Genomic DNA, 13,031 nt, shown 5'->3' with positions numbered 1-13,031 from the left:
TGACAACATCAAAAGAAATGGCTTAATACACACAAAAAACGCACTTGAAAATGGGAATTGTTTCTCGAAACACGTCGTGCGAATAGTAAAATAAAGAAAAATCGTGACTGGTAGCAGAAGATTTATTTATTTATAAACAAACCTATTCTTTCTACAGTTGCAGTCTTTCAAAAACTATTTATAATGGATCAAATCATATCTAATTTTATATACGCCTGACAATCCCCACCTGGAAATTTATTTGCAATCTCAAATTTTCCTTTGTCTTTCCTTTTCATCCCTTTGATGAAAATATTAAGTACAATTTATTGAGCATTATTTCGATTATTTGCAATGTAAGTATAGTAAAAATTGAAAATAAAAAAGAAAAAAATTCCTCGGAGGGACTAGATCGCAAGGCCCTCGGATTAACATTTCGTACTCTATCCGCTGCCCCTGAGGCTGTTTGGAAATCACCGTACAGTAAATGATGATGCCTAGTCCGATTCGCGCCAAAAATGCTATATTTTCTCATAAAGTGGATGAGATTAATGTTTAACGTCACGCCGACAAGGAGGTCATTAGCGACGGAACGCAAGCTCTTATTAGAGAAGGATGAGGAAGAAGTCGTCTGCGCTCTTTGTCAGAGGAACCATCCCGGTATTTACCTGAGTCGATTCAGGGAAATCACGGAAGACCTAAATCTGGATGGCCGGAGCCAGGTTTGAACCATCGTTCTCCTGAATGCGAGTCCTGTGTGCTACGCCCTGTGCCACCTCGCTCGGCACATACCTTCTAAATGCTCTGCCATCTGGAGCTCACACTTCTGTCACTTTCATTTCTGACCGTGCCCTACATACACCGTAAATCTGGACGAAATCCGTGATGGCGAATAGCCGAGGTCCCCTTGTGAGTCTCGTCTGCTTTGAGTGTTCATTTTCATTTACAGGTCAGCACCAATACTTGCTTGTGTTGTGCGAGTTGTCTGCCGCGCATCTCAGTGGTGTAAGTGATGCTATGAGGGACTGTCCTTGATATGAAAATCTAAATTTAGTAACAAAATTTAGGAATAAGCGATGATAATAGAGTTTATTAACTATCAAAGCACAATTAATAGTGGAAAATCTTGACAAAGGTCATGTCATAAATTCTTTACTCTCTTCAGAATGGAAAGAAGCCGGCCGAAGTGGCCGTGCGGTTAAAGGCGCTGCAGTCTGGAACCGCAAGACCACTACGGTCGCAGGTTCGAATCCTGCCTCGGGCATGGATGTTTGTGATGTCCTTAGGTTAGTTAGGTTTAACTAGTTCTAAGTTCTAGGGGACTAATGACCTCAGTAGTTGAGTCCCATAGTGCTCAGAGCCATTTGAACCATTTGAACGGAAAGAATAGGAAAAAGTCTCATGCAAACATTTCAGAACATGTACATTTCTTCGCTCGCGAAAATGTATACCTGGAAACACATCAAACATTATCTACAACACAGTAAACGGCTGCTTTTTGCTTTATCCTTTGTATCTTGTTTTCCTGCGAAGTGCCAAATTACATCGAAAATGATTTTTGTCGTCAAATAGTTCAGATATATTCACTGTTGAAATGGTTTTCACTAAAACACGTTCAAGTATTTGCGTCATTATCTAAGCTTAGTGTAGGCCTTTTCTCTGTGAACTGTAAATACCTTCTTCGTTTAAGATTTTTGGTCTCTCTTGTATGAGAACACTATTAGGAAAAAATGCCAGGACATTGTATAACTTTTCAATGTGTTACGAAAACAAAGCAAACAGTAAATTAAAAACTGAGAAGACACGAAAGTACAAAACCTAGGGAAAGATGATCTCAACAGTTTGGCCCCATAGGAATTTACCACCACCGCCAAATACAGAGGTATGTAAACAGGCAGAATACGGCGCTGCAGTCAGAAACGCCTACATAAAATAATTAGTGTCTGGCACAGCTGTTGGATCGGTTACTGCTGCTACAATGGCAGCTTATCAAGATTTAAGTGAGTTTGGATGTGATGTTACAGGCGGCGCACGAGCGATGGGGCACAGGATCTCCGTTGTAGCGATGGAGTGGGGATTTTCTCGTACGACCATTTCACGAGTGTACGGTGAATATCAGGAATCCGGTAAAACATCAAATCTCCGACATCACTGCCACCGGAAAAAGATCATGCAACAACAGGGCCATCGACGACTGAAGAGAATCGTACAACGTGACAGAAGTGCAATCCTTCTGCAAACTGCTGCAGATTTCAGCGCTGGGCCATGAACAAGTGCGAACGATTCAATGAAACATCATCGATATGGGCTTTCGGAGTCGAAGACCCACTCGTGTACCCTTGATGATTGCACGACACAAAGCTTTAAGCCTCACCTGTGCCCGTCGAACGCCGACACTGGACTCTTGATAACTGAAAACATGTTGCCTGGTCGGACGAGTCTCGTTTCAAACTGTATCCAGTGGATGGACGTGTACTGGTATGGAGACAACCCCATGCATGCATGTCAGCAGGGCACTCTTCAAACTAGTGGAGGCTTTGTAAAGGTGTGGCGCGTGTGCTGTTGGAGTGATACGGGACCACTGATAAGTCTAGATACGACTCAGACAGGTGACATGTATGTAAGCATCCTGTCTGATGGTCTGCATCCATTAATGACCATTGCGCATTCCACATACTTGGACAATTGCAGCAGGACAATGCGACACCCCACACATCCAGAATTGCAACAGAGTGGCTCCAGGAACACTCTTCTAAGTGGCCACGAAACTCCTCAGACATGAAAATTATTGAGTGTATCTGGGGTGGCTTGCAACGTCCTGTTCAGAAGAGATCTCTACCCCCTCGTACTCTTATGGACTTATGGTCAGTCCAGCAGGATTCATGGTGTCAATTCCCTCCAGCACTACTTCAGACATTAGTCAAGTCCATGCCACGTCGTGTTGAGGCTCCTTTCGCGTGCTCGAGGATGCCCTACACGGTATTAGGCAGGTGTACCAGTTTCTTTGGCTCTTCAGTGTACATGTTCCAAAAAATAAAGGTCCTATAACAATGCCTCGGGTATGCCATAAGTTACTTTTACGTCTGGAGGCTTCCCTCCGTTGAGAATGACATGATGTTTTCTGTTCGCTAGAAACTCTTTAATTCCGTATTCTGTTCATTGGGCGGCAGTGCGGAACTGTATCAAACGCCCTCTGGATGTCAAGGAAGACGGCACCAACCTGGGCGTCGGTATCTGCTGCTTTCTGGGTGTCGTGGAGGAACAATGGTAGCTGGGTTTCACACTTGTTGATTCCTACGGAGGAGACCTTCGACCATCAGATCTGTCATAATACAGGAGAATAAAACATGTTCCGAAATTCTACGATAGACCAACGTCAGAGATATAGCCCTATAGTTCTGCGCATGTGTTCGATGACCCTTCTTGAAAACACGAATGACCTGCTCTTTTTTCCAACCATTATGAGTTTCGCTCCTCCAGCGACCTTCGGTACTCTGCTGCTAGAAGAGGAACAAGTTCTTTCGGATAGTTCTGGTATCCCGTCGTGTCCAAGCGCCTTTTCTCTGTTGAGTGATTTCAGCTGCTTTTCTATACCATGGCCACTCATTTCGATATCATTAAATGTATTTACAATTCGAATAACGACAACCATCAGCTGTAGAATGGAATGACGACAACGAAAATTTGTGCCGCACCGGGAATCGAACCCTGATTTCCCGCTTATCGCCTTACCATTTGGTTCGCTACGGTCGCAGGTTCGAATCTTGCCTCGGGTATGGATGTGTGTGATGTCCTTAGGTTAGTTACGTTTAAGTAGTTTTAAGTTCTAGGGGACTGATGACCTCAGTAGTTAAGCCCCATAGTGCTCAGAGCCATTTGAAGCATTTGGCTATCCGTGCACGACTCAGAGCCGAACCCAAACGTTCATATGTCGTCAACCATGCTTGTACGACCTGTACTCGTACATCCATTATATATATTCCGTACAGGTCAGACGTTGTACTTGACAGTCGCTTGTCCGGTATCGGCAGAGAAATGCCATATCACAGTGCCTGTGTGATTCTGATTATGATCCAAAGTTTTCCTCGATATGCGTGCATGTCCAAAGGAATTTGCATGGTTACCAGAATAACATAGGCACTGTAATATCGCATGTCGATATCTGTTGTTCTGAAGTTCGTGCGACGATTTCAGACAGGAACTACAGTGCAATCTTCCTCAGTGAAACAGTTACGGAAAAAGACGTTTAGTAGTTCGAGCTTCCCTGTGTTATCCTCCATTTCGATGGCATTGCCGTTACAGTATATCTCGACTCATGGTTTCAATACGTTCACTGATTTAAATTAAGATCAAAACTTCTTATGATTTTTTGTCAATTTGGTAGACAGAATTTTACTTAAGAATTCCTCGAACGTTTCATGTCTTTCTTTACGAAAATTTTGGCTTCTTTCAGATTTTGTTTATCTGTGAAGCTGAGGCTACGTTTAGATTTGCGATCACCCTCCTTGCTTTCGTAGCAACTCTCTAACACGGCTGTTAATCCGTGACGGCTCTTTTTCCATCCCTCACAATTTTGATCTTGAACTTCACCATTGATACCCAACATAGTTAGTTGCTGGAGACGGAATTTGCATGCTAACTTCCTAGACTAACTGAATTCTGTTTTCTGGTCGCTCTTGTTACACAGAAGGAACTTTTTACAAATGTTCATGTGTCTATTTACACCCGTATTCGGTGATGCCATAACGACCTTTACGTCAGCGATTCCTGTTCTACGTTGATTCGAAAAGTTCGAGTTTGTTCTTCACCAGCAGATCTAAGATTTTAGCTTCCGAGTCTTTTCTCTGACTAACCGCTCCACGGAATTTTCGGATAAGGCATTTACATCATTTTCACCCGATTCCACGTCCGTAGTACTCATCCTCATGAAAACGAAAGGTCTCGAAAATGGCAACGAATTGTAGAAAATTACATGTTATAACACAGAATACTTTCAGTTTCTTGCCTGCATGGGTGGCCGTGCATCCTGACGACCTGCACAGAACATTCCAGGCAAATACAGGCGCACAGTCGCAGGCTGTTGACAGTACTTGCCGTCTGCCAACAAAAAATCAGACACAGTCAGAGAGCCCCGCAGGTAGAACCCGAAACCCACAGGGAGTCGTATAAAGAAAGGCAGAAGGGGGTTCGCTCGAGGTATGGCTGCGACCGTTAGAACCACATGAATTCTCTCAGTTCCCATGGTTTGTGACTAGGCGACAGCTGTTTGAGTGGCCGCCAATAGGCAGTTGCAAATAGTTTCGACTGACTAGAGGAAATTCCTCTGTCTCCAAAGCATTTAACAATCCTGCTCCAAAGAAATCAGCGCCCGCATCAGCATAGTTTTTGTGTTTAGTCTCGTAGTCTTATGGTTGAAGAAAATACGTGTTAGGTTCCTGCTAGCCTTTTAAAGGAGCGGTACATCTCAACCCTCAGAAAATATAGTACATCCTAGTGTAATTTTATTCTCTTGAGTGATTTTAGTGCAGAAACATATTGTATATATGAATCCTGTCGGCTCACAGTAGCCGATATTTGTGGGTCTCATTCTATACTCATTGCTATAAATAATACGCACCCGTTAACTTGGCAAATATGCGTGATATACTGTTACACATAAATTAGTACAATTAAGCTCATACCAGGTATATAACCGCTGGACACATTGCAGCCCCTCCCGACCAATTAAACCAGCCATAATTTTTCTTAAAATTAGATAATTTCTAGCATTTGTAATATTTGGGCATTTACTACATTGTAGCTTATTAACATTGGTACTAATAATCTGCAATGTATTGTCAATCAGCAACTAAATTTGTGTTACCAAAGTCAGTGAGATAAGCTTATCAAATTTTTTATCATATGCATATAATCAAAATACGTAAAAGTAAACAGGACGTTGATGAGGAAAGTGATGTCAGGAATAATTCAGAACTTCTCCAGTAAAAATTTTGTATCACTACTCCTCCAAGAAGTGCCCATCCCGAGTGGGAAGGAGAAAAGTTTAAGTGAATGTCATTCATCATAGTCGATGATTTTGGAAAGCCTTTAACTGTGTCATTCATTATTTAAATAATGAAACACTGCACCATTTATGTGATTTTTCATTCTTAGCTCGACGTGTTTGAAGAAATTCTCATAGACATCGTCAGATATTTACATTCGTATTTTGTGTGTTTTACTATACCTCTTGAACTGTACTAGCCATTTTGAGGTTATAAGGCACTGTGCCTCTTTCATTATGCAGAAAACCGCTCATACTATTTGCGAAGTTTCACACTATGTGTGTGGTTCCCTACATTATGGAGAAGGCATGTTACCTTATAACCTCAAAAGGAAGCCACAGTACACTTGCAAGAAAGGCACAACACACACACACACACACACACACACACACACACACACCAACATTGCACAACATACTTAGGTAAATATGTGCAGTTGATAATGAGAATAAATTCTCGAAGCGCGTAGCGCTAAGCGCGAAACAATACGGACCATGTATAGTGTTTCATTATTTAAATCAAAAACGTTTCAGCAACGCGAAGACGGCAAAGGTTTCGACTACTGGTCTCGCGCTACAAGTGATCAAACAACGAAACACACGAAATGTGAGTTCGAGTAAATGCAGAGGTTTCTGACCGTCGGAACTATCGCGGAGCTGGGCATGCGCAGTATAGACAGTTTGAAAACGGTTGCACTTTACTCGAACAAGGGAAATACCTTCTCCTACTCCCCCTCCTCACACACGGTATAGGAAAAACCTAATGGAAACAAAAACTAACAGAAAGAGATCCTCGAGCTTAGGAAGAAATGATCGAATGAAATCGCATTGGCGCATTCCTCTCATTCATACGTTCGCATAACCGTGGTCAGCAGACCTGTGTTCAGGACCGCAGTGCTAAGTGAAATACTGGTAATGGTGAGTGCACATTTCGATGTTATACTGTATTGTGTACGTTTCGATGTTGCCGAAGTGGTGCGAGTTTGTAGCTATTTATAACTCCCAAAACAACAGCATGGCGCAGGTACTTCTAAAATGTCCGAACGAACGGTTTCCAAAAGCTTGCTTAATTTCCCTGAATTGCAATGTCTTCGAACTTATGCTAAAGCGATATACAGTAAGGTGAACACATTATTGTAATTACTATCTCTATACAAAAAAGATACGCTAAGGATAGAATTTTTTTTAAAATTCTTTCTCCCTCTCACCCTCCCCTTCTCTCTCTCTCTCTCTGCCTCAGTCCTGAACACACACACACGCACACACAAACACATACACACAGACACACACACGCACACTCAAACAAACCGAACACCACAGATGCCAAATTCACTTCAAACTCGCGCCCCTCATACAGCCAAACGCGCTGCGAAACAAATGGACACAGCCACAACAACACGTAGTGGCGGCGAAAACTCTGCCTACGTTTTGAAAAATCGGAGAAAGTGCAGTGTCAAGCGACCATTGGTCACGCAGTCTGCCTATTCACTTCGCCAACAACATATGAGAAAGCACCGCAATATCAAAACCGTAAATTACACATGATAAACGTGATATATATTCATCCCCGTTTCTAATTGCATAATAAACAAAGAATAAGAATTACGTTATGCTGCTTGCAGATGGGAAGTTGTAGATTGTGTATCAGAATAGCTACCAAAATAAATGTCCAATAGCATAATGTAAGGTACGTAAACTAATGCATACGTCCACTCTTTTTGCCAGTTAGATATAAACAGAACTTTGTCAATGTTATAAACAACGCATGCTGCATGAGGTCGTTAGTAAATATCTCAACTGTGAACTATGAACAAATGATGTATAATATTTTACAACAATTATCCGTTCACAATTGTAAATATTATGTACCAAAAGTTTCGCTAAATGTTAATAGGTAACAACAGTTTTACAGTTAAAAAATAAAAAAAGAACCCACTGATGATAGCACAAAATACTTAATTGATGTGAAATTTTTACAAGGTGCAATTTGTGAACAAGGGCAACGGCCTTGCCACAGTGAATACACCGGTTCCCGTAAGATCACCGAAGTTAAGCGCTGTCGGGTATGGCCGGCACTTGGATGGGTGACCATCCAGCCGCCATGCGCTGTTGCCATTTTTCGGGGTGCACTCAGCCTCGTGATGCTAATTGAGGAGCTACTCGACCGAATAGTAGCGACTCCGGTCAAAGAAAATCATCATAACGACCGGGAGTGCGGTGTGCTGATCACACGCCCCTCCTATCCCCATCCTCACCTGAGGATGATACGGCGGTTGGATGGTTCCGATGGGCCGCTTGCGGCCTGAAGACGGAGTGCTTTTTTTTAAAAAAATTGTGAATAACATAATAATTCAATTAAAGAAACACACAAAAAAATCTGTGCACACCATACAATCTACACGAGCGAAGTTGCGGGTGCTAAGCTACAAATTATTGTAATAAAACATAATAAATGTTCCATTATTATTATCATTATTATTAGTATTATTATACTCAGGGATGTTGTTGTTGTGATCTTCTGGGTGAAGACAGGTTTGATGCGGCTCTCCATGGTAGTCTATCCTTGGAAAGTGTCTTCGTCACTGCGTAACTACCCGCAAACTACACCCATATCAACCTGCTGGCTGCATTCAAGCCTTGGTTTCGCTCTACAATTTTGACGCCTCGTACTTCCTTCCATTGCCAAACTGTCAATTTCTCGGTACCGCAGGGGTGTGTCCAGTCAACCGAACACTTCTATTAGTCGAGCTGTGCCATAATTTTATTTTTCCCCAATTGAATTCTGTGACTCCTTATCTGTTATTCGATCTACTCATTTAATCTTCAGAATTCTTCTGGAGCACCACATATCAAAATATTTTATTCTTTTCTTGTCTGAAGCTCTTATCGCCCATATTTTAATTCCGGAAATGGCTGCACTCCATAAAAAGACCTAACATTTAAATTCAGATGTGATCAAATTCTTCTTTTACAGAAATTATTCTCTTGGTGCTGCCAGTCTACATTTTATATCCTCTCTACTTCCACCATCATAAATTGTTTTACTGCCCAAATAGCAAATCTCGATGCTCCATCACCCTTCTTTAACTTTTGCTGGTGTTCATCTTATAACATCTTTTCAAGACACTCCATTCCGATCAGCCGTTCTTCCAAATCTTTTGCTGTCTCTGATAGATTTACGAAGTCTTCGGCAAATTCTAGTTTTTATTTCTTCCTCGCGAACTTTAACTGCATTTCCAAATTTCTCCTTTACTGCTTTCTCAGTGTGCAGATTTAATGACATCAGGGATAGGCTATTGTCTCGCTGCCTTCTCAACTAAAGTTTTCCTTTCATGCCCCTTGACTCACAACTGCCGTCTGGCCTCTGTACAAGTTGTAAATAGCCTTTCACACTCTGTATTTCATCCCTACTTCCTTCCAGTCAACACTGTCAAATACTTTCACTAAATCAACAAATGGTACACATGTAACTTTGCCGTTCTTCAGACGTATCTTCTAAGACAAGTCGTAGGGTCTGTGTTGCCTCGCATGTACCTACGTTTCTCCGGAATCCAAACTGATCTTACCCGAGTCGGATATGTGTCGTATTAAAAGGGATCCAAATTTTGGGGAAGAAGGGAGGGGGACGGGGAAGAGACTAACGATCTGTGACCCCTTTGCAGAATCGACCCCTGGATCCGCGCTTGCACTTGCTTTCCAGTGATACACTTACAGAAGGTTGACATCAGAGGGTGGTTATCCACAGTTGCTGCTCCGTGCCATCGTCTGCTCACGTCGTCACTGGAGCATGGTCCGACGATAATCCAGGTCGACGATGAGTTATAAACCGGTCACCACTTACGAATAAAAGTGTTTTTGTGCGATCAAGACTGTTAGAATATAACACTTTATTCCTGTTTCTGACTAACCTGTATAAAACAGTGATTACACTTGAGCTCACTAAGTCAACCCACAATTATATAAAGAGCTTAAACGAAAAATGAATACAAACGCCTATGTAATACTTTCAGGCAATTCATGTCAGAAGCTAAGTTAAGCGTGGAGCTAACTGCTACCTACATTCAGTAATTCCTGAAATACACAGGCCTTTGACGGGAGGCGCAGTGAGGGGCGTATCTCGGCAGATTCACAGCGCCGGCCGGTGTGGCCGAGCGATTCTAGGCGCTTCAATCTGGAACCGCGTGACCGCTACGGTCGCAGGTTCGAATCCTGCCTCAGGCATGGATGTGTGTGATGTCCTTAGGTTAGTTAGGTTTAAGTAGTTCTAAGTTCTAGGGGACTGATGACCTCAGCAGTTAAGTTCCATAGTGCTCAGAGCCATTTTGATTTACAGCCTCTCACTGGCTGTTAACTCATCTCTTTATTGGCTTTCAATTGAAAACCAGTCGTTCATTGGTACGATTTGTTGTGACAAAATGGTGGGAAACGTCACATTGGTGGTTAAAGAATTATCGCATCTAGTTGGTTTCTTGACAGGATTTATTATAATTTAATATCAATTAATAATATATCTGCAATTAAAGCCTCAACATATGGTAACACACAAGACGAAAGAGTAATGTGCAAGACAATGTCACGTGATACAGAAGTTCAACGTAGCGTAGTGAACAGAGGCGTAGAGTTACGAAGTGATGTGTGTTGTATTGTAAGTCCGCGTCCCAGTACGTCCGGTTTTTTTTTCTTTTTTTTTTTTTTTTAGTCGTCTTCGCACTTTCTAATAGGTTCTCAGACTTAGTTACTAATTTAATAAAAGTATATTCTGCAATATTCGATGGTATGTAAATCTAAGTGTGCTGTCTATCAGGAGTGTGCTTGTTCGTTTGACTTTATCTGCAAGAGACCTGCACTATTTGATGTAAGGTATTTTGTACTGTCTTATTTATTCTTGTATTTAACCTGTTCTAAACATTCCGTTACTGCAAAGAAACAGAGATCAAGTAAGAGTGATTTAGGGTTATACTAAAAAGTGAGAACGATGAAATAATTTATATCTTATGTAAAGAATATTGTATATTTGTATAGCATTGTTTGTAATGGAACTTTTATAAGCCGGCCGCGGTGGTCTAGCGGTTCTAGGCGCTCAGTCCGGAACCGCGCGACTACTACGGTCGCAGGTTCGAATCCTGCCTCGGGCATGGATGTGTGTGATGTCCTTAGGTTAGTTAGGTTTAAGTAGTTCTAAGTTCTAGGGGACTGATGACGACAGGTGTTAAGTCCCATAGTGCTCAGAGCCATTTGAACCATTTTTGAACTTTAATAAGCTGACGGCCTTAGTGGGTGTATATGGAACTTTCCTTTTTTCCTCTAACATGTTCGTGAATACAATTTTTTGTATTTATTTAAACTACAGGAGAAACAACTTGACTAGCATACGGACAAGGGACGAGCTAACGTAATACTTTTATGCCCGTCCGTTTCCTAAAGAAACTGTTATTTGCAAGCCAGATACCACCGACAACTGCCGCTGGAGCGCGCTGCGATCGCTATACCACATCGAGATACGAGTACCGTATGGACAAGCCGCATTGTTTCTGAGCTTTTAGTAACACTGTGAACTCGACCCTCTCAACGTTGACGCTCGAATGCACGGTCCGTATGCTGACGGCTTAAGGCGGCACTTCTGTTGATAACAGTGTTTGGAGTATGATTCAACCAGAGTTTACTGCGGAGGAACATTCAAAGTACACCCAGCAGCCCTTTGACGGTGCCATAAGGCGTGTGTTATCCCCGCGTACATAGAAACAGCTTCAACGGCCTCGACCTTATCTGCGCGTTCGTTGGTTTCCAACTAATGCTTGCCAAAATAAATTTTAGAGGTGTGAATACGTTGCGCGTATGTGCAACGCTTTAGCATGTTACCATTATGTTTACTGTGCGGTGCACTTGCCCAATTCGCACTCTTCCTCAGCTTATTTTTCAGACCTTCTTCCGAGATATTGTAATTCTCATGAACTTTCAATCGAGTTCATCCGATAAATTCTTTATCGAATTAAGGCCTGGCGACTAAGGCGGTGCGTGAATGACTTCGTGGCACTTGCAAAGAAGCCTTTCTTTTACAAGGTATGATGGGTGCTTAGAGTTATTATCTTAAAATATTTTAAGGTAGATCTAATTCCCACCTTTTCTACTCTCCTGTGCAATATTTTCTCCAGTATGTTGAATTTCACTCCTTATTTAAGCTGCACAGCATGAAAGTAATCTCTCCCACGCCACAAGACGAAATACATCACTATACCGAAACACTCTCCCCAGTATATTTTACAGTAGGTTGTAAACATACAGGCTTGTCAATTGGCTTTCTCCACACCATAGTTCTTCCGTCTGTTGAAAATATGTCTGATTTCCTCTCATGAGTAAATATCTTTGAACCACTCTGAACCTTCTGTGAACTGGAACTTTTTGGTCGGTCACTTTGTTTGCAGACGGTATGGTTTTTTCGTTGACACTCTTGCATTGTACCCACCGAACTGTTGTGCTTAGCAAATTTTTACAGCAGCTGGGTTACTGTTTCGGGTGCTTAATCGAGGACAATCTTACGATTAATCGTCTTTCTCTTTCAATTATGTCCCTTACGTACCCTTTTTCGAGAGACACATTTTTATGTGATCCTCCTTCCCAAGTCGTCTTATTCACCTATAGTACTTTTGAACACATCAGCAAACAAGTAACATCTTGGCGACCCAGAACCTTTACATGGCGAAAGATAAAAAGTTGTCGAAGAGTGAACGTGTTGAATCCCTCAGTGATCTTGTAGGCCACGCAGCAGAACAAGCGATTGGGCAGTGAGAAACAGATCGTACCATGCCGTACGCAACGTGCGTTTTAAAAGGGAAGTCCTTTCGCTCTTAAGTAATTGAACATTAAAGGTTCATTCTTTTACAACCTTCGGAATTAATTAATTCCAAATACATGTTCATAAAATTTCACATTGATTCAATTATGATTTGTTTCTTAAATGCTACCTTTCTACTAATCTCTGCGTTTTCGTGTACGGTTCGTATATAATCAC

General features: G+C 41.9%; 1 protein-coding gene and 1 pseudogene across 1 annotated transcript in view; one reads left to right on the top strand and one right to left on the bottom strand.

Annotated features, from left to right (window-relative positions):
* The window catches only part of LOC126456024 (lactosylceramide 4-alpha-galactosyltransferase-like), a 398,100-nt gene that overhangs the window by 149,167 nt on the left and 235,902 nt on the right, over nt 1-13,031 (bottom strand). The gene's annotated exons all lie outside the window — the stretch shown is intronic.
* LOC126459168 (5S ribosomal RNA) lies at nt 8,021-8,137 on the top strand (annotated as a pseudogene).

The sequence above is a fragment of the Schistocerca serialis genome, chromosome 2, assembly GCF_023864345.2.
Source record: "Schistocerca serialis cubense isolate TAMUIC-IGC-003099 chromosome 2, iqSchSeri2.2, whole genome shotgun sequence".
Taxonomy (NCBI): Eukaryota; Metazoa; Arthropoda; class Insecta; order Orthoptera; family Acrididae; genus Schistocerca; species Schistocerca serialis.
Note: the sequence above shows the minus strand (reverse complement) of the source record. Positions and strands in the feature narration are given on the sequence as shown.